The sequence below is a fragment of the Cupressus sempervirens genome, chromosome 9 (genome assembly GCF_028749045.1).
Source record: "Cupressus sempervirens isolate cs-2001-9-10 chromosome 9, ASM2874904v1, whole genome shotgun sequence".
Lineage (NCBI taxonomy): Eukaryota > Viridiplantae > Streptophyta > Pinopsida > Cupressales > Cupressaceae > Cupressus > Cupressus sempervirens.
Window position 1 is genome coordinate 612123629 of NC_143126.1, and position 21993 is coordinate 612145621.

Genomic DNA, 21993 nt, shown 5'->3' on the forward strand with positions numbered 1-21993 from the left:
AGAGAACTATTAGAAAAGAATAGTACACTTCAAGAAGAATTAAAGAAGTTGAAAGGATGACAAGCAATTTAGTTAGTAAGATGGTGTGAAGTTATAGAAGAGAAAATAATTGTATCTTTTTAATATAAGGGACTATTCATAAAAAAAAAACAAGATAAAAGAAGAATTAGAAGGAAAGAATAATAAAATTCAACATCTATCCCTTCAATAGGAAGACTTTATTGATAATCTTATTAATGAAAATGAAGAAATTATGAATCTAAGATCATAGAATGAAAGATTTCAAAATGATTTAAACACTGAAAACAAAACCAATGAAAGGTTAATGAAATCTCAAGTAGACATGGATCAATTAAATGAGCAAATCCAATATAGATAGAAAGGAAAAGAAAATATATAGAAGGTGAATCATCCAAGCAAGGAGCTCAAAAGAATCAAAGACCTACTTGCAATCACTATGGTAAACTAGGTCATATATCAAAAAAATGTTGGAGCAATGGTAAAGCCAAATTCAATAGAAATGCTACAATTTCAATAAGCATGGTCATAGAGCTAATGAATGCAAAGAGAAATGTAAATTTGAAGGAAAATGTCACAAATGCAAGAAGCATGGGCACTAATCTTTCGAATGAAAAATTTTAATATTGAATCAAGCATAACAAATTGTAAAAGCTATATTTGGTTGGAACTACAATACATGGTGTAGTTGTCACTATTGTGGAGAATTTGGACACATTGGAATAAACTATGTAAAAAATCACATGAGGACAAGAGACACCACTAAAAGATGTTTTATTTGTATATAACTTGGACATCTTGCCAAGAATTATATGAACACTAGAAGAATTGAAGATGAAAAGAAAGCCAAGGCTAATAAGATTAGAAAGAAAATGAGACAACAATGCATTCCAAAATCTTCTAAGAATGCAAGTCTAAGAAATGAAGAAAATATTACTCCAAAATTGGGTGACATAAGCACTTCTACTTGATCTCCTAGAAGGATAACTAGAACTAAGATTTTGAAAAAAATATCTTACATAATTTCTAGTTAGTTAGATGGAAAGATCCATATCAACATTCAAGATGCAAAGGGATTACCAAGTATTTAGGAAAATTCTAGACCTTACTAAGCTAGGTTGGGAGTAACTAAGTCATTGAGTGGACACTGAGTCATGAATGGCTCTGCTAAGCATTTAATTCAAACCAAGTGGAAGACAATATGTCATTGAGAAAGTGAATGTACCAAGAATCTATGGTGACGGGAAAGTGAAATTTGTTAAAAAGGGTGAAATCAAATTCATTTTTCACTGTGAATTTTCAAGAGCTTATGTGAAGAGTGATTTCTATGCATCCAAGTGATATGTGTGAATTGATGTTGATATCTTTCATGTTTTCATAAACCCTATCAAGAAGTAGCATCCTCCAGAAGCAAAACAAAGAAAGGATATGAGATGTTAGTCCAAGGAGTTGAATGGAAAACACCTAACTTCAAATTGAGTCTAACAATTGTGGAAACACTTGATCCTACTAGAGCTAAGTCGTAGATTCTACCTAAGGTACTTCTAGTTAATGATATTCTCTCACATTTTCATTGTTCAATTCAAGACATAGGAACCCTAGAAATGGATGAAACTTTGGAAAAGATGTGTGTGAATGGTGCATTGAAACCCAAGCATCAACACTTGGAAACCAAGGGTTTAAGCCACATTTTGCACGTGCCCCAAGAATTTTAGATAAAATGGATAAGGTTTATCCTAGCCATGTACATAATGGAAAATTATTGTTGGAGCAACCTATTCTCATTATAAAGAAAATGATTCGTTGAATCTCGAGACTCCCAAAGTTAACCAAGGCAGAAACCACCAAAGCCCTAAGTTAGGTAGAAATGGAGAATAAAAACCTTGTTGAATGGGATGGACAAGGTATGAATATCATTTGTGTAACTAACATGGAGTTGAAGTTTGGAATTCATGTAATTGCATACAAGATATATAGCTCTAGTTGTCTAAATAGTGTATCCCGTGAGGCAGTGGATCTTGTTTTCAAGGCAGTGAAGTGTAAGGAAACTCAGGTGTAGAAACAACTTCCTACACTAATCTCATAAGTATGATGCAAATCCTATTAAAATCTTCCACACTTACAGATTCAATATCATGTAAACAACAATATTGCAGCCAACCATGCATACAGAAAATAAACAGAGAAAGGAAACCATAACACAAGGATTTTTCGGTGGGGAAAAACCTTTCGGTAAAACAACCCCACCCCTTTAGAACCTGCACAATTTATTATCTTCAACATGAGGTTACAATACACTTGCAATGCAAGTTCAACATCAATAACTGAAGACTCCAGTAGCTACTCGCAGTACCAACAATACACCTTTTTTGCATCGCATCTCTTTGCAACCCTAAAAATGCTTATAACATGCGCTTCACTTTAGGGCTACTCCCAAAAGGTAAACCATATTAGGGTTTTATCATTCTTTGATAAAATAGGAACCTAGAACCCCACTATTGGGGTAGAGTGTACAGTACTCAAATATCTTAGTTGCCACATGTCTTCACCTATCATTGAATCTTCCTAACATAGCTCTTACGTGTCATAGGAATCCGTCATAATTGTTTTAGCCATGATCTCCTTACACACAATTCAAGATGCCGACACATCAACATTATTTGCAAGAAATACATTTTATATAAAAAATAATAAGAATAGGAATTATACAAGGTTGAGACACTTTATTCCTAACATTCTCCCACTTATCGAACACCTTGTAAGAGAAAGAGGAACATAACAGGAACTAACTGCTATAGGCCAAAAAGCCCATAGACTCCAAACACCATATGAACTTCTCAGTGTCGACTGGTTTTGTTAATGCATCTGCAACATTCTTCATAGTATCTACCTTTTCCAAATTTACCTTTCCATCTTCCACCATATCTCTCACAAAGTGATACTGCACATCAATGTGCTTCGTTCTGGCATGGAAAGTTGGATTCTTTGTAAGGCAAATAGCACTTTGACTGTCACACCAAATAGTAATCTGTTTTGCATCAACACCAACATCAGAACACAATCTCTTAAGCCAAATGGATTCCTTACAAGCATGAGTAGAAGCCATGTACTTAGCTTCTATAGTGGACAAAGCAACCACAGGTTGTTGCTTGCTCATCCAACTGATGGCACCACCAAACATAGTGAACACATAAGCACTAGTGGATCTCCTATGGTCAATATCACCTGCCCAAACTGAATCCACAAACCCATGAATACAAATTGAATGCTGAGATCCAGAAGAGTTACAATGATAACATATGGAGTAATTTAATGTACCCCTCAAATATCTGAATACTCACTTAGCTGCATCCCAATGTATCCATCCAAGATTAGCTGTAAATTGACTTAGGACTCCCACTACTTGGGCAATGTCTGGTCTAGTACAAACCATAGCATACATAAGACTGCCAACTACACTAGCATAAGGTACTCTACTCATATCCTCCACCTCCCTAGGAGATTTTGGACAATCATCTATAGATAACTTTGTTCCCATAGGAATAGAAACACATAGTGGTCTACAATCTTCCATGCTGAACCTGTCCAACACAGACTTCACATACTTACTCTGACTCAACCAAAGTTTTCTGTTAGACCTGTCTCTACTGATTTCCATACCCAAGATCTGCACAAAATTTCTTCTTGAACACCCATTTATAGCCAACAGATTTTCTCCCTTTAGGAAAAGGTACAAGGTCCCATGTTTTGTTTTTCTCTAATGAAGCCATCTCATCATCCATAGCCTCAATCCAGGAACCCGCATCTTCCATGCCCAAAGCCTCTTTCATAGATCTAGGCTCATCAGTGTTAGTAATCAAAGCAAAAGCACAACTGGAATCTAACATAGAATAACCAAACCTTTCTGGTTTCTTTCTTTCTCTCGTGGATCTCCTCAAGGGTTGAGGTTGAGGTTATTCTTCCTCTTCTTCTAAACTATCAGAGCTGCAAGAGCTCTCCTCATCATTAGACCCAACATGGTCTCTCTATTCAGTCTTCTCAGGGGTAGGAGGCAACTGAACAACATCTTTTTCCTTTTGTTTTTCATCTGGTTGTAGCACAATAGGGGAAGATGTTAGCTCTCTAAAAATAACATTTCTACTATACAACACCTTACTAGTCATAGGATCCCAAAGCTTGTATCCTTTCACACCAGCACTGTACCCGATGAAAATACATTTAACAACTTTGTTTTCCAACTTAGATCTCTTCTCCATTGGAACATGTGCATAAGCTTCACAACCAAAAACATGAAGATGTCTAAATGAAGGCTTCTTACCAGACCACACCTCCATGGGTGTCTTACCAACAAGAGCTGATGTAAGAAATCTGTTAACCAGATAGCAAGTAGTGGCCACAACTTCAGCCCAAAACCTTTGTTCTAAATGAGCTCCACTAAGAATACTCCTAGCCTTCTCCATCAGTGTCCTATTCATTCTCTTTGCAACTCTATTTTTCTATGGGGTATAAGGAGTTTTCTTATGCCTCTCGATAACTTGTTCTTTATAGAACTATTCAAACTCTGCTAAGAAAAACTCACCACCATTGTTAGTTCTCACACACTTAATCTTCTTACTAGTTTGACTCTCTACAAGGGCTTTAAATTTCTTGAATCAACTAAAGACTTGTGTCTTACTTTTAAGGAAATAAATCCATGTCCTTCTACTGTAATCATCTATGATAGATACGAAAAATACAGACTTGGAGATTGAAGGAACTTTTGCAGGACCAAATACATCAGAATGAATAAGATCCAAAACATCAGAAGATTTGTGAGAACTAGAGTAAAATTGAACACAATTTTTTTTACCATATACACAGTGTTCACAAAAGTCAAACTCGAGATTGCAATCATTTAACCCCTCAATGAGATTTTTATTTTTCAGGGTTTTGAGACCCTTCTCACCAATGTGGCCAAATCTCATATGCCACAACATTTTCTTTTTTGTAGGAAGCTTACCTTCCAAAGTGTTTGCACCCTTAGGTACACTTATTGCACTACCATCAAAACCACTAACCACAGTCTTCTTTACTACTCATTCAGATGGTGGGGATGAAGTGATAGCTGCTCTCTTCTTTGAAATAGAAGAACTATTACACTAAGAAATGTGTGCATCAAGCTGAAACAAAGTACCTCTCCTAGTACCCTTAGCAAGCACCATAGCTCCTCTCATCATCTTACATCCATGTTTGGAAAAAACAACTTGCACACCTACATCATTCAGCATACTTACAAATAATAGGTTTCGTGCCAAACTTGGAATGTGCATAACTCCATTGATTCCCTTTACTCGTCCATCAAGAAATTTGATAGTGATCCTTCCGCGTCCAACTATCTTTAGGTGAGAATCATCACCCAAGTACACCTTTCCACCATTGAACTCTTCATCTCTTGAGAACCAGTTTCGATGAGAGGTCATGTGAAAAGATGCACCCGAGTCAACCAACCACACATCATTAGATGCATGGACTGCTAAAGCTACGATGAATGCATCGCCATCTTCTTGAGATTTTTCAGAACCAGAATTTGAGGCTTTCTTCTTCTTCTTAGGCTCTTTATAGTCTTTACGGAAGTGCCCAGTCTTATCACAGTTCCAACATTTTTCCTTGGACTTATTGGAAGTCTTTGACTTCCCACGGGATTTGGATCTACCCTTATTGTCAGACTTATTGTCATTTTTCTTCCCTCTTTCCGTGGATCTCCCACAAACAACAAGGGCTTCTTTTTATGAAACGAAAGCCTTTCTCTGCATCTCCTCTAATAGCAGTGAAGACACCACATCATCCATTTTGAAGGTGACTAATGTGCTTCTAAGAGCCATCACAAGATGGTCCCATAAATCTGGTAAAGAACACAAAAGTGTGTAGCAACGATCCTCCTCCTCTAACTTGACACCAGCTAATGTCAACTATGCAGCTAGTAGATTAAATGCATTTAAATGATCCAACTTCCTCCATTCATAGAGAATACAACTTCTTCCTTAGGAACAACTTGTTCACCAAAGATTTGGCTTGATACATAGCCCCAAGTCTCTCCCACAAACTATATGTTGTTTTCTCATCTAGAACATTCAGAAGGACTGCATCGGTTAAACAAATTCTTATGAGACCCTTAGCTTTACGGTCTTTGATATCCCAATCTACTTGAGCTATAGTTGCTGGTATTGTAGCACTTGTATTCGCTTCCCATAGGTCATGATCTTCCAACATGTCTTCCATCTTGAGTTTCCACAACTCGAAATTAGTGCCATTAAATTTCTCGACCTCCATTCTTCCATATGATGAACTTGCCATCTCAATCTGCAAATAAGATTCAGGATGCTCTACACAAGACTCTTACTCAACTTGAGATTAGCTCAAAAAACCCTACCGAACAACTAGGATCAAAAGTTGATCAAGCTCTGATACCACTTGTAAGGAAACTCAGGTGCGAAAATAGCTTCCTAGACTAATCTCATAAGGAAAGTATGATGTAAATCCTATTAAAATCTTCTATAGTTATAGATTCAATATCATGTAAACAACAATATTGCAGCCAACCATGCATAAAGAAAATAGACAAAGAAAGGAAACCATAACACAAGGATTTTTCGGTGGGGAAAAACCTTTCGCTAAAACAACCCCACCCCTTTAGAACCTGCACAATGTATTATCTTCAACACGAGGTTACAATACACTTGCAATGCAAGTTCAACATCAACAACAGAAGACTCCAGTAGCTACTCATAGTACCAACAATACACCTTTTACGCATCGCATCTCTTCGCAACCCTAAAAATGCTTATAACATGCGCTTCACTTTAGGGCTACTCCCAAAAGGTAAACCGTATTAGGGTTTTACCATTCTCCGAGAAAATAGGAACCCCAAAAATTTTTAATTGCCACATGTCTTCACTTGTCATTGAATCTTCCTAACATAGCTCTTACGTTTCATAGGAATTCGTAATAACCATTTTAGTCATGATCTCCTTACACACAATTCAAGATGTTAACACATCAACATTATTTGCAAGAAATACATTTTACAAAACAAATAATAAGAATAGAAATTATACAAGGTTGAGACACCTTATTCCTAACATGAAGAACAAAATGTCCTTCAACCTTGTGGATCCCAAGGCTACATATTTTGGTATATATAATGAAGCAAAAGCTTGAATAGAACTAGAAATAAAACTTCCTTAGGTTGTTAGTAAAGGAAAGAAGAGGATAGAAAAACTAAGACAAACTAGTTCTACTCTCCTATTGATAGAAGGTGAAGGAGATAATATAATATAAGATGATGCATAAGATGAGGTAGATGAAACAAAATTAGAACAAGAAGAGCTAGTTAGGAAGAAAGGTAAGCTTATCATAACCAAACCTACCAAGTCATCTACTACAATCTTTACAAGGAGAACATCTAGAAAGAAACTAAAATTGGGTAAAGAATGAGAGGATGTGATTTTCAAATGACCTCCACCACATTTCAAGAAAAATTGAAAGAGATTGATTCTAGAGCTAGCATTGAAATTTTAAAATTGTTGAAATACGAAACTAGAAATGAAAAAGACAAGAAGCAAGTTGAAGACATGGTTATGTCTAAGATAGTTAAATAGAAATATTCACTAGACCAAGTTGCATAGAAAATTCCCAACAAACTGATGGAAAGAATCAAGCTGAGATGGGAACATGCCAAACAAACTACAAAAGATGTTTATGAGCAAAATTTGAGGAAACTCATGCCAAGTCTCAATGACAAAGAGGTAAAAGAGTCCATCAAGTAGAATGAAGTAAAACTCACTTTCAAATTTAACATTGCTTGATACTAATTAATGACATTGAAAATGTGGTAAGGAATTCCACTAATACATGGAAAGGTATCTACAATCTTCATAAATAGAGTGATTTTGTTTTTCATATCAGTGATAAATATGATGATGGTGAAGATGATAAAGAAGGAAGGGAAAATGATGATGAAGAAGAAAAAAATTATGAAAATATAGATGATGAGGAACAAGAACATGATGCCACCGAGGAGAATTTCCTTGAGATTCAAAGCATTGAGGAAACTAACCTTAAAAATATTTTAGTAGCAGTTATGGCCTCACTTTATCACTCTCTAAGAAAAGCTTTAAAGCCATCAAGCTCATAGAAAGATATTGTTGAGTTGGTTGTGTCAAACATAGCAAATCCAAGCACTCAACCAATCTTTGCACCTATTCAGCTTAGTACTTCATTGACTAAAGTGACCAACGCTTCATCTACTAAGTAGTCAGTGCTTCCTCCTTCATTAATTTTGGCAACTCAACAACTAGGCACTTCCTTAATTAGTACAATATTTATCTTTGTTTCTAGTCCTTCCATTTCCACTATAGTTACTATTCCAAGTATGTAAATAGTTAGTGCAAAGATAGTTGCGAGCAAGTGTCAACCAAGTACTAAGACTTCTAGAAAAGGAAAAGATAAGGAAGAAGATATTGATCTTGATGAAGATATAGTTATTCCAAATTGAGATATCTCTACTCTAATTCCTCATCAAATGCATATAGTAGAAGAGTTTTTACAGAAGAAAGCTAAGTAGCAAAGGCTTAGAGAAGAAAGAAACAGAGAACATCAAGTGCTTGAAGATGTAAAGAACATTCTTATAGAGGCACTCAAAACTAATGTTGATACTTCTCAACCTATTTTGACTCAATTAGCATAAGTGGTTAATAAATTCAATAAATATTTGAATGGGTATGAAAAATTGTTACAAAGAGCATAGAAGAAATTTGAAAATAAAGTATTAGAACTAGTTGCACAAAAGATTGCACTATACTAAGTAGACTTTTCTACTATTCTAGGCTCATTGGAAATCTCTAACAAAAATGTCACTTCTCTATTTGGTAACCTATGTGACACATCTATCTTCAAATGGGAAATCAAAGATGAACTTTTCAAGATAGGAAAAGATCTAAAGGCAAGTGCACACCAGTTGTCACTTGATCTAAGCTATAGTTCTGCTCATTACACAAAGATTATATTTTTGACTAATATACAAGTAGAATTACTAAGGGAAGAAGCCAAGATAAGGGCTACACTTATAGATATACAAGGCATGATTCTTCCAAACATGGCTGCATTTCAGAAACACATTACACATGCTAAAACTCTCATCCACAATAACAACTTCCCCATAGCTAATCACATGATAGAATTATTAGTAGAGGTTTAGATTGCATTACAGGTAAGCAAGGAGTTGCAAGAAAATTGGGACAAAATAATGTCACTAATTTTAAAGGTACATTCTAACTTCCTGGCACATTTTGGCATTACCATGTAGCTAAAACCTTTGGCCTTTATGTCAAAAAGGGGGAGAAGATGTAATATAAGATGTAATATGTGATGATACAATAAAAGGGGAGAAGATGAGAAGATGTATACAATGTGTAAATTATATTGAATAAATATGTATGGGGGAGTATCATAATATTATACATATACATGTACAAATATTTAGATAAACATCTCTTACAAAAGTAATTTTGATAAATTTCAAAAATAGAGTATGTTATCGAGTTGAAAACACAAGATGGAGAGTAAAAATTTTTTTGAACTTTTTAAATTTAGTTTTGATTGATAAGTGTTTTTGTCACTAATGCCAAAGGGGGAGATTGTTGACATTATAGTCAAGTTTTTTATTAGTGACACACACACTTATTCAGATGGTTAGTAGCTACCAAGCTTATAGTATAGTTAATAGTGTTCACCAAGTAATTTAGGCTCTACTGAGTTCTCTAGTACTTACTGAGTTCATAGCTTTAGCATTATGAATCTAGTGTTGATCGAGCATTATAGGAATAATATTTAGTTTGCACCAAGAATTATCTACTAGGTTGGTGATTATCAGTGTAAACTAAGCTTTATAGTGTTTACTTAGTTTCTTAGTGCAAACTAAATTCTCTAGTACTTACTGAGTTCATAGCTTTAGCATTATGAATCTAGTGTTGATCGAGCCATATAGTGTCAACCAAGTGATTCATTTTATACCAACATCATAGTGATAATGTTGGAAATATTCAAGATATGAAAAGTTACTAAGAGGGGAGGGGTGAATTAGTAACTATAAAAACTTTCCTTTATATTTACCACACATACATCTATGCTACTACATACATTAGTTCTAAAATATAAAACATTCATAACATAAGAGAACACAATATTTTGGTGACCCAAAAACCTTCCAAATAGAAATTAAAACTAGAGTGGGGATAATAACCACAAAACTTCAATACTGTAGCATAAAGTTGGCTTGTAAAGGCTTACATTAACCACTTCTAGTGATCTACCCTATTAGGAGCATAGAGGACTGCTAGGTCCACCTTGTTAAAAGATTTACAAACATACAATGAAGTATGCACTCAGTTAGGAGATTTATACAAAGACTATTAAGTCTACCTGGTTAGAGGATTTAGAAGACTAATTCACCTATTAAGATGAAGCAGTGGATCTACTTACAATAGATTTTTGATAAGATCCTTTATGCACTGATCACCTTGCTGTATTCCTTGAACTGCTGTTGAAAATCCTTCACAGATACTCTACAAAATTACTTTACATAACTTTGTTGTTCCTTGATATCTAATATCTTACAATACATCTTACATATATACCTTTCAAAATTACAAAATTGCAAGGTTGGCCAAAATACAAGTGAACAAATATATTACAAAGTTGACCCAATAGTAAATAACTCAGGTTTACTGAACTGACTCGATGACCTTCTGATACACGGTGTTCACTACATTAGTCGGCATCATCATGCACTTGGTAGAAGTGAAGGCTTGGTCCATACTAATCACTCGATGCAGTTCTAAACTTGGTAACCATTGGTGACTCGGTAGATGTAGTGTCACTCGGTAGATACTACACATTGAGTTTACCTTGCTTTACTTGGTGAACACTATTTCTTCCATTGCTCAGTTTTTTTTTAATCTTCATGACACAAACTTACTACTCGATAGACACTATGAAGCATGGTAGACACTGAGAAACTTGGTAGACACTGTTGGTCTTCACATTGCCTGTATTTACTCAATAGCTTTAGGAATGCTCGGTGTAGACTGTATAACTGCCAAGCTTACAAGGTAACCACTGGATGCTTGGTAAGCATTCAAAATTTAGTAAGTGTTGTCACTAATGAAAAATATAACAAAATGCCAACAATCTCCCCCTTTGGCATTAGTGACAAAAACACTTATGAACCAAAACTTGTGTTAATTGACATTCTGATTTTGATTTACCAAAATTGATCTTTGTAAATCTACTATATATACATATCTTACATATCTCCCCCATACATATGGCATACATAGCTTCTATCTGCACATATGTCAATTCATTTTCTTCCTAATTTCTCCACAAGTATCTTTACTCCCCCTATTCTCTTCTAGTCTCTTTACTCCCCTTGTTTTCTTCCCTTGTTCATCTCATACTCCCCCTTTTTGATACTAATTCCAAAGAGTAAATTAAATAGAGAAACCAAAATGAGAGAGAAATTTGGAGCATACCTTGAGAATAAGATACAATGTCTTATCCCAATTATCTTGTAAAATTTTGTAGGTGGAGAGAGCAATTTGAACTTCTGTAGAAAGTTCAATCATATGATCTGCTATAGAAAAATTGTTGTCATGAATCAATATTTTTGAATAGGCAATATGTTGCTACATTTGGTCCATGACTGGAAGGATCATGTTCTAGATGTCAATCAATGTAGATCTGATCCTAGCTTCTTCTCTAAGTAACTCTACCTGCTTTTCTGACAAAAATTTCACCTTCATGTGATGTGAAGAGCTTGAACTATGGTCAAGCTGTAACTTTTGAGCACTAGCCTTCATTTCAACATCTATCTTATTTAATTTTTCTTTAATATCCTTGGTGTACTCGGTAACATCACAAAACTTGCCAAAAAAAAATGTTACATTTGTAAAAGATTGCTCAAGGTTGCTCAAAATTGTGGATAATTCTACCTACTTTGTTGCAATGTGCTCAAGCACCTAATTGTCAAATTTCTTCTTAGCCTCTTCAATGAGCTTCCCTTGCCCAGAGGTGTCCTCATTGAACTTCTTTACAGTTTCTTCTAATTGTAACAAAATGTGTTGAGATGGATCAACATCAACACCAATAGATCTAGTAATTATATTTTTGGCATTCTCTATTATTGTGTATTCTCTGTCCCTCTCTTCTCTTAGCTATTGCTGCCTTTCCTTTTTCTCTAAAATCTAACTGACCATCCTCATTTCATTGGCTGAGGCAGTGTCCAAATCTATCTTGAGAATAATAATTTCTTTGTCCAAGTCTAAATATTCATCAATTTCATTACCAGCAAGCAAAAGTTTTGGAGGTGTCTTAGGTTTTACTTCAGTGCTTACTTCCTTGGATTTAGAGATAGAAACAATGGTTGATATAGATAGACTAGTAGAAAAGGCTTGAATTGGTCCAATTGGAGGAACACTAAGAGAAGTACCAACTATATCCAAAATTGATGTGCTTCCCAAAAATGATGTACCAATGGGTAATGTATAAGCTAGAATATTTAAAACTGAAGTACTAACATAGATTGGTGCAGTTAGTGCTATGGTAGAAAAAAATTGAAGAGTGTGCCGGTGAACTTACTGTACATGGAGCATAAGAAGTTAGCACAATTGATGATTCTACGATTGATTGCTCGGGTGTTGATGAAGAGGGCTATAGCTCGGTAGATGAAGTAGCTAATACTTCCATAGAAGATGCTTAGAGTTGAGAGGTGGTAGGAGTAGATGATATTTCGAATGTAGATGCAATCAATCTTGCTGAGGTTGTCTCCAACCCTGATGATGTTGTCGGCTTAGGTGGAGAGTGAGGAAGGGAAGCAATGACTTCTAGTACAATCTTCATTGGGTCTTCTTCTTCATCTACTTCCTCCTTGTCTTCCTCTTCAACTTCTTCCCCTTTCTCTTCATCATCAACCCTTAGTGACTGATAATCTTCAATATCAATTGTAGCACATGGAGTTGTCATCTTCTTCATCATCATGTCATGCCCATAATTCTATGAGGTAAAAAACACAACTAATTTAATTTTTATTTTTTTCTTATATTTATGTTCTTACATTAGGTTAGAGTTGGCCTAGAGTTTGATATACTATAGTTCATACTAGCATTATGTTGGAGTCTTCCATATTGATTAACAGTTGTATCTTAGTGTGCATGAGTATTATTCTAGTTTTGTGAGTTACAATGGTAAGTCGAGCATTATCTACGGTTACTTAAGGTTCACTACCATACTAAAATCCCCTCAACATCCATTGTATCCAAATTGTAGAGAAGGAAGCTAGTAGATTCTTTTCAACAATTTTCTATAGGAGAGGAACAATCATATTGTTAGATGCTCTCTATGGAGAATATATGTATTGTGTAATGTAATTGATTTATTACTTTTTTAAAAATTTATTTCTTATTCTTATTATTATATTCAAGAACCTATATATCTAAATATATTTTTAATTGCTCACAGTGTCAATCATAATATTAAATTTACTACATCATGATTTGATGCAAAAACAAGTTAATTATTATTATTTTTACAATAAAAAGGTAAATATAGATTTAAATTTAGTATTTTCTAGACATCTGTAATCAAAGGAAATTATGTTAATATGTATAAATGTATACCTATTATCTTTTCAATATATTTATTCCTTTACATAGAAATAACAAAGTGTAAAGTATATAACAACATTGAATCTATGTCACCCAAACAACTTCTAGATAATCATATAAAAACTCTACTTTCTCCTTGTCATATAAAGATAATATCTAAATACTATCATCTAAAAAAAAACCAAGAATATTTATTTCATAAAAGAAAATTGTTTATTCCTAGGCTATTTGGACATATATCCAATGAAACATACTCCTAATTAATTTAGACCTAAACAAACCTAAATATTTTTACCCTATGCCCCTTATGACTATAGCTCAACTCTGCATTTTCAAACATTTAATTTGTGCTGACTTCTTGCTACACGTGCATGCTTAGGCATGAGTACTAAAGACTTCAAACAAATATTAATTCTTACCCATGCTCAAGGTTATGTGCTTGAAAGATGGTCAAATCATGCATTTATTTTTTCTTCTAACAAGAAAGACTTTCCACCCATTTCCACCTGTCGCCTACCTCTTCTCTTCCACCCACATTTTTGCTATGATATCATGAAATTTGGAATGATAGGAGGGCAATTTGATAGGCTGACATGCTGACACCACCATAATAACTTTGATTGAGGTGACTAGGAGAAGGAGCCTTTTATTTAACATAAAAATATGAATATTTTAATTTTTCCTTTAGTAAGTCATGTCTTCCCTTGTGAATCGATAGGATGGGGTGGGTGAGGATGTGACTCCTCCCCATGTTTTCTATGGAAGGTGTGAGTCAATATAAATATATTTATATGCAACTTGAGCTATTATCATCTCTATGGTTGGATGTATGTTTATTTTACTATAATAAAAAGATTATGCTATCCTATTATTAATATTTAATTTTCTATTCTATGAAAGGATAATTTTCTTTGTTTCCCATACTTTTTCCAGAGAGTGAAATTGCATCTACAGGCTTGTTTTGTTATCTTATTTGCCTAAGTCCTTTTTGTGCAACCTTAAGATTGTTTAGATTCAAATTAACATTAGTTTAACATTTTATTATTCATTATGTCCTCTATTCTAATTAAGCAAGCTTAACATAACCTTTTCTTTTTGCAATTTCAACAAACATTTACATGGATCTTATATGAATTCTAGTTAGCTTTTCCCATGAACATCAAATTCAATACACATCAATAACATCCATATTGCATAGTTTAACCATCTACATAACCATTAACGAACTAATACAACTGATTGAACACAAAATTGAACATCAATGTAACTAAACTAATCTTATAACAACTAAGAAGATAGGAATATTAATATGATAATATTCTATTCATTCTTAATGGAGCATCAATACACACAAAGAATCATTCTTTCAACACATTCTAATTCTAAGTATACATAATTTAACATAATCTCTCCAACATGCTCCCTTCAATTTACTTTCAACACAATATCAAGCATGAACTATATCAGTCTAAACACAATAGAGAGACCAAGTGTTACATAGATTGAGCAACTTCTCTCCATATCGACATATGAAATGAAACAAACACTGCACTCTACAATACAAATTTCTTCACATAACCAATGGAGCTTATCTCTCTATTTCAACACAATAATAATGAATCTCCTCCTATGCAAGGAATAGACTTTATAACACCAAGCTTCCAAAACCTTCCACATGAATACCTACACAAAGAGAAAAATTGGGAACCATGGAGGCTCACCTCCCAACCTAGGCCTCAAGGAGACCACCCACCAAGCTTGGAGAAACAAGGCACAAATGGTTCCATGCTACACTTTCACATGCCATGCATAACCACACCAAAATGACAGATTTACACAAATAATTACATCACAACCCTTCCAAAGGCTTGCACAAAGATTCATCACATGAATCAAATAATGGGTGAAGGTGGGCTGTCACCATGAGAAGGATTTCCAAAGCCAATATTCACAATATATACATATTCTTCACATTATCAACATGCCCTTTCAGGGCATACAATATCTTCCCTTCCACACACCTCCTTATACCTCCTAAAATGCAAGTGAGTAAGATAACACATTCCATTGCACATATACCTCCATCTCCACACATGGGAGTGTTTCCTCAACTACATGTGTGAGCCCAACTAACCCCTGCACCCAAGCATCTCTTCCCTCCCAAGGGTGAGTGATGCTTCACACCCATTTCACTAAATCACATAACAAGAAACAAGGAAAGATCAAGGAAAGATTCACACAAAGCTAATCACATGCAACACACTACAAAGATCTTACTCACAACACACCACAATACACCAAAATCCCATCATGGAATGAAGAACACCATTACAAATCTACATGCAAAATAGAGAAACTTCATGGATCATGGTACCAACCTTCCTCCAAGCAAGGCAATGAATAGTTGTAGTAGAGCTTCCTCCTCTTTCTTCAAACCCTATTAGTCTCTAAAGGTAGAGAGTGGCCAAGTGAGCTTCCAATTTAGCCATACCTCCATATATAACCTCTCATTTTTGTATTCCATAAAGAATGCAACTTGTATGATGTCTCCTAGGTTACTAGGTACCTTAGGGGTCATTATTAGCTTCCTAACTTATAGTGTTAACATGGGTAGGGTTTATTTTTGTCACAATTCACACCCTAGAGTTACTTTATGGCTCTCCTAATACTAGGTAATTCAATTTTCAAATTCTTCCCATGGTTATGACCTTGATCTCTTAATAATTTAGGGTTACAAATCAGATTTCTCAATTAAAGCCTTTAACTCAAAATAAGGTGGCCACATGATCCATTACCAATGAACATGTTATTTCACACAACGAGCACAAGTGTCAAGTGACACACAAATTTCACTAACCATCACACATGACACATTCAAGATCTACACATGAACACATACCACACACATACATCTCATGTTTATGAAATAAGCACATCACAATGAGGTTTACAAATCTTATAAAGATTCACCTTGGAAGAGTCATTTAAACTTGTGCGTATACCTTGTTTCCCTGTTAAATTTCCATGGTTCCTCTTCCCGCAGACTCAACTTAAACATCAGTACCTCAATAAAATAATATAAAAACAAATATAGATAAATGCAAAATAATCTAATATCACATAATTTGCATAACATATACAATTAACTTCCATCTAATAATCCTCATAAAATATTCAAAACATTGAAATATCAAATATGTGTATCAACAATAATCTTTCTTAATATAACTCATTATCATTCTGAATGTTATCACAACTCTTTCTAACATAAAAATGAAACTCTAAGTCCTCTTTAGTAAATCATGAAAACATATAAAATTAATCTTAACATATATGTCCTAAGTGAAAATTGCTAATGTGTAGACTAGTTAACTAGTACCTTTCAATCAAGTTAGGTATAGTGACATTCCTACCAATATCCCTTTGCCACATTATGAAGGGTTTGTGTGATTTTCTAGGGTTAACTCCTCAAGCTGATAGAATGTTTCAATAATTATGTCATAATAATTTAGAACCAATTCCCAAACATATCCATATGTCTTATTGTCATCATAACCTATGCCCATAGTTGTTCTTAGTAAAATGAATGTTATTTTATCTTTCCTAATTGCCTGGTAGATCATCCCTAGTATCTCATGGTTAGGTTCTTAGCTTGAACATTTTGAATCTCATTTTCATGTGGTATTATCTTATTGACCTATTGTTATTGGATAGGGTATCAACATTATGATAATCTAAAATCTAGATCAGTCTCCAAAAGAATCTCATAAATCATTATTAATAGAAAAAATATCAATCATGACTTAATTTATCTCCTAATCAAATTCATTCCTTAAGATTTATAATAGGATATGAGTGTGGGCCTTACACATCACTATCATCATCATCATCCTTGATTAGAACTAGATCATCACTAGGCTTATGCAAATGATAGATATTCTTCCACATGTTTGTCGAATCTCTTATAGCATGCTTAATTTCCTTAATTAGAATCAAACATGTGTGAAATCTAATCATCATTTTACCTTCATTATTCTTCATGGCTGCCTTTACTTCTACCTTAGTGAGATTTGGTAATATATTTTTCAAGAATTTTTCATAAATGTCTTTTGCTATCTGAGTGGCTAATTCCCATCTTGGTTGCAGTCTTACTAATAATTCTTTTGAGATCTAAGGAGTAATCTGGTCTGGGGAATACTTCTACTTTCCCATTTTGGTGAGTATCAGCTCCTTAATCTACATCTTCTCTGCATCAGTTCTGGTTTCAAGCTTTAAAGCTTTGAAGTTTGTGATTCCAGCTCCTTCTTCCATTTGTTTCAACCTTTCTTGGAAGGAAAGTTGGGGCTTGTTAAATACTACTTCACTTTTATTTTTACCTTTGTCTCTCCTGGTGAAAATAGTTGTGGAGGCCTTAGGAGGTTTAGTAATGGTAACCTTCCCTTTCTTCTTTTTTGGCTCTGCCTCTTTCTCTAATTCTTGCTCTTCTTCTTCTTGATCCTCTCCTTTTCCCTTGGTAAGCATTAAGGGACTAGTGACTATTTTCATCTTAGCAATCTTTCTCTTACCTTTGTTTATTGCTTGAGGTAGCTTAATTTCTAATTCAATTCAGATTTTTTCCTCATCAAAAGTGCCAAAGACTAGTTGCTTGGGATCTATAGGCTCATTTACTAGTGCTTCAATGATGTCCTAGTTTCATCAATATTGACCTTATAAGGGAGAGGTTTCACCCATGCAACTTGGAGCCTGACTGCCTAAATGTATACTCTATCGTAGTCTACCATGAAACATACATCATCTTTATAGTCCTCAACAAGTTTAGGAGGAATCCTGAACCAATAGTTCATTCTTTCTTTGAAGTCTTCAAAATAATTATCCATTATACTATCAAATTTTACACCCATTTCTACTATAAGCTCATTTATCTAATACAAAATGGGAACATCTTTTCTCCATATGAAAAAACCTTTGGATGGAAAGAATTTTTGCACATAAAAGGAGAGACATGTTAACAAAGAACCAAATTTGCAAGGATTGTTCTTTGATGACCTAATGTTATCCATATTCTTGTTTAGTTTCCTTAGTAGTAGTTCTAATAGGTCAAATTCCAAATTTTTCTTCACAATTTTGAATGCTAAGTCTACTGCTTCACGTGGCACGTTGTTCAAATGAATGGAACTATAATTTTTGTGAGCAGTAACATGAATTCCAAACCTCAACTCTACATTGATAATGGTGCTAATTTTAAAGCCTCTAGCATCCCACTTGGCTAGGGTTTTCTTTTGGAGTTCATCCCGACCTAGGACTTTGGTGGTTTTAGCTTTGATTAGAATGGGAAGGCTAGTAATCTTGTGAATCATCTTTTTGGTGATCAATACGAGCCATTCCAACCATAGCTGACCATTGTGAACATAGTTGAGAATATACCTGATCCATTTTATCTGAAAGCTTCTTGGTAGGTGGGATATGTGTGTCAACCCTTTTGTTTCCAAATGCTTGTGCTCGAGTTTTAGTGAGCCATCAACATGCATTTCTTCTAAAGCACCATCCATTTCTAGAGTTCCTATCTCTTGAATTGAACATTTAAAATGAGTGTGGATATCATTAATTAGAAGTACCTTTGGTGGAATTTGTGATTGCACACCATTAGGGTCGAGTGCCTCCACCACTATAGGAACTAACTTAAAATTTGGTGCTTTCCATTCTATACCTTTGCCTAACATCTCTAATCCTCTTTTCACCTTGTTGCTGATGGTGCTCCTAGATGCCATTGCTACTCGATAAGTGATGGAAATCTTTGAACAAATTCCCTTACTGCAAATTTTCTTAGAATCACTTGGAATCTCTTGAGATGCACCTGGAGAACTCTTTGCTCTAAGGATACGATGAAAATTGAAGTTGAATTTCACCCATTTTGATGAAAAATAAATTTCACCATTAATGCTAGGTACCATACTATCATAGTGCATGACAAACTTTCATCCACTGACCCCATGATTTGAGCTTGTGTCTTTAGTAGATTTGGGGATCCATTGCTACTTCATTGGTTTCCTTATGTTGTTAGCCCTTGCTTTCTTTTCATCTTTAATTTTTCCTATATTCATGCAATTTTTGGCTATATGATTGAGTTTAGTGCATGTGTAACACCTTGTAGTAGTGTCCTTCTTCCTTAGGTTATGCCTTGCACAATTTATACCAGTGTGTCCATATTCTCCACAGTAATGACATCCGGACCAGGTATTGTAGTCCCATCCAATTATTTCCTTTACAAGTTATTTAGCTAGATTTAATGATTTGGATCTGCATTGAGATGCCTTGTGACCATGCTTTTTGCATTTGTGATAATCACCTTCAAATTTTGGTTTCTCCTTGCATTCATTGGCTTTGTGACCATGCTGATTATAGTTATATCATTTTCCATTGAATTTTCCTTTTTCATTGCTCCAAAATTTGTTTGATGAATGACCAATTTTCCCACAATAATTGCATGAGGGTTTTAGATTCCTTTTTGCACCTTGCTTGGAAGATTCACCTTGCTCTTCATTGTATCCAAGTCTTGCTTTACCTTTTTTCTTACGAAGATTCTGCTCATTTTACTAAATCAGTTGATTCATGTCTTCTTGTGATTTCAACATTCTTTGATTGATTTGTTTTTCAGTATTTATGTCAGTCTTTAATTTTTCAACAATTTTCTTTTCACATCTTAGTTCTCTAAATATTCTTTCATTAATTTCCCTTTCATAATTTAGATCACTTCTTATTCTTTCATTCTGGACTTTAAAAATCCTGATTTCTTCATTTGCTTCAGTGATTTGATCAATGAGGTCTTCATGCTAATTGGATTGATTCTATTCTTCATTGTTTCTTGCCTCCAAGTCTTAATTTTCCTTATTCCTTTGTTCCAAAATTTCACATAGCCTGACTGATTGAATTTCTTATTCTCTTTTGAGTTTTCTTACTTCTTCCTGTAGAGATCCATTCTTTGCTAGGAGTTCCTTGATTGCCTCATTAGCTTCATCTGAGCTGCTTGATGGTAAAAGGTCTTCAATCTTTTCTTCAACAAACTAATGGTCATTCATTTTTCTTGCAAGTTCCTTCCTTCTTCTCAGGGATTGGGAAAGATGCTCCTTTGATTCTTTGAGTTGAGCTATGGCCATCTCTAGATCTAACTTTTCATCTTCAATTGACTTGTCAAGCCTAAATATCTCCATTTGTCTTCTAGATCTTTGCTCAAGTTACCAAACTTTTATCCTGAGAACCACATAGCTCTGATACCAATTGTTGGAAATATTCAAGATATGACAAGTTACTGAGAGCGGAGGGGTGAATCAATAACTATAAAAACTTTCCTTTATATTTACCACACACACATCTATGCTATTGCATACATTAGTTTTGAAATATAAAACATTCATAGCACAAGAGAACACAATATTTTGGTGACCTAGAAACCTTAAAAATAGAAGGTAAAAATGGGGTGGGGATGATACCGACAAAGCTTCAATACTATAGCATAATGTTGGCACGTACAGGCTTACATTGACTACTTTTGGTGATCTTCCCTATTAGGAGCACAAAGGACTACTAGGTCCACCTTGTTGCAGGATTTACAAACATACAATGAAGTATGCACTCAGTTAGGAGATTTATAAAAAGACTATTAAGTCTACCTTGTTAGAGGATTTAGAAGATTGATTCACCTATTAAGATGAAGCAGTGGATCTACTTACAATAGATTGTTGATAAGATCCTTTATGCACTAATCACCTCATGTGATGAATATAATGTTTCTACCTCTGTATTGAGCTTGATGTATTCCTTGAAATACTGTTGAAAATCCTTCATAGATACTCTACAAAATTACTTTACATTACTTTTTTGTTCCTTGATATCTGATATCTTACAATACATCTTACATATATACCTTTCAAAATTACAAAATTGCAAGGTCAGCTAAAATACAAGTGAAAAAATATATTAAAAACTTGGCCTAATAGTAAATAACTTGGGTTTACTGAACTGACTTGGTGACCTTCTGATACACGACATTCACTACATTACTCGGCATTGTCATGCACTTTGTAGAAGTAAAGGTTTTGTCCATACTAATCACTCGATGCAATTTTGAACTCAGTAACCATTGGTGACTCGGTAGATGTAGTGTCACTCGGTAGATACTGCACACTGAGTTCACCTTGCTTTACTTGGTAAACACTATTTCTTCCATCGCTCAATTTTCTCTGAGTCTTGATGACACAAACTTACTACTCGATAGACA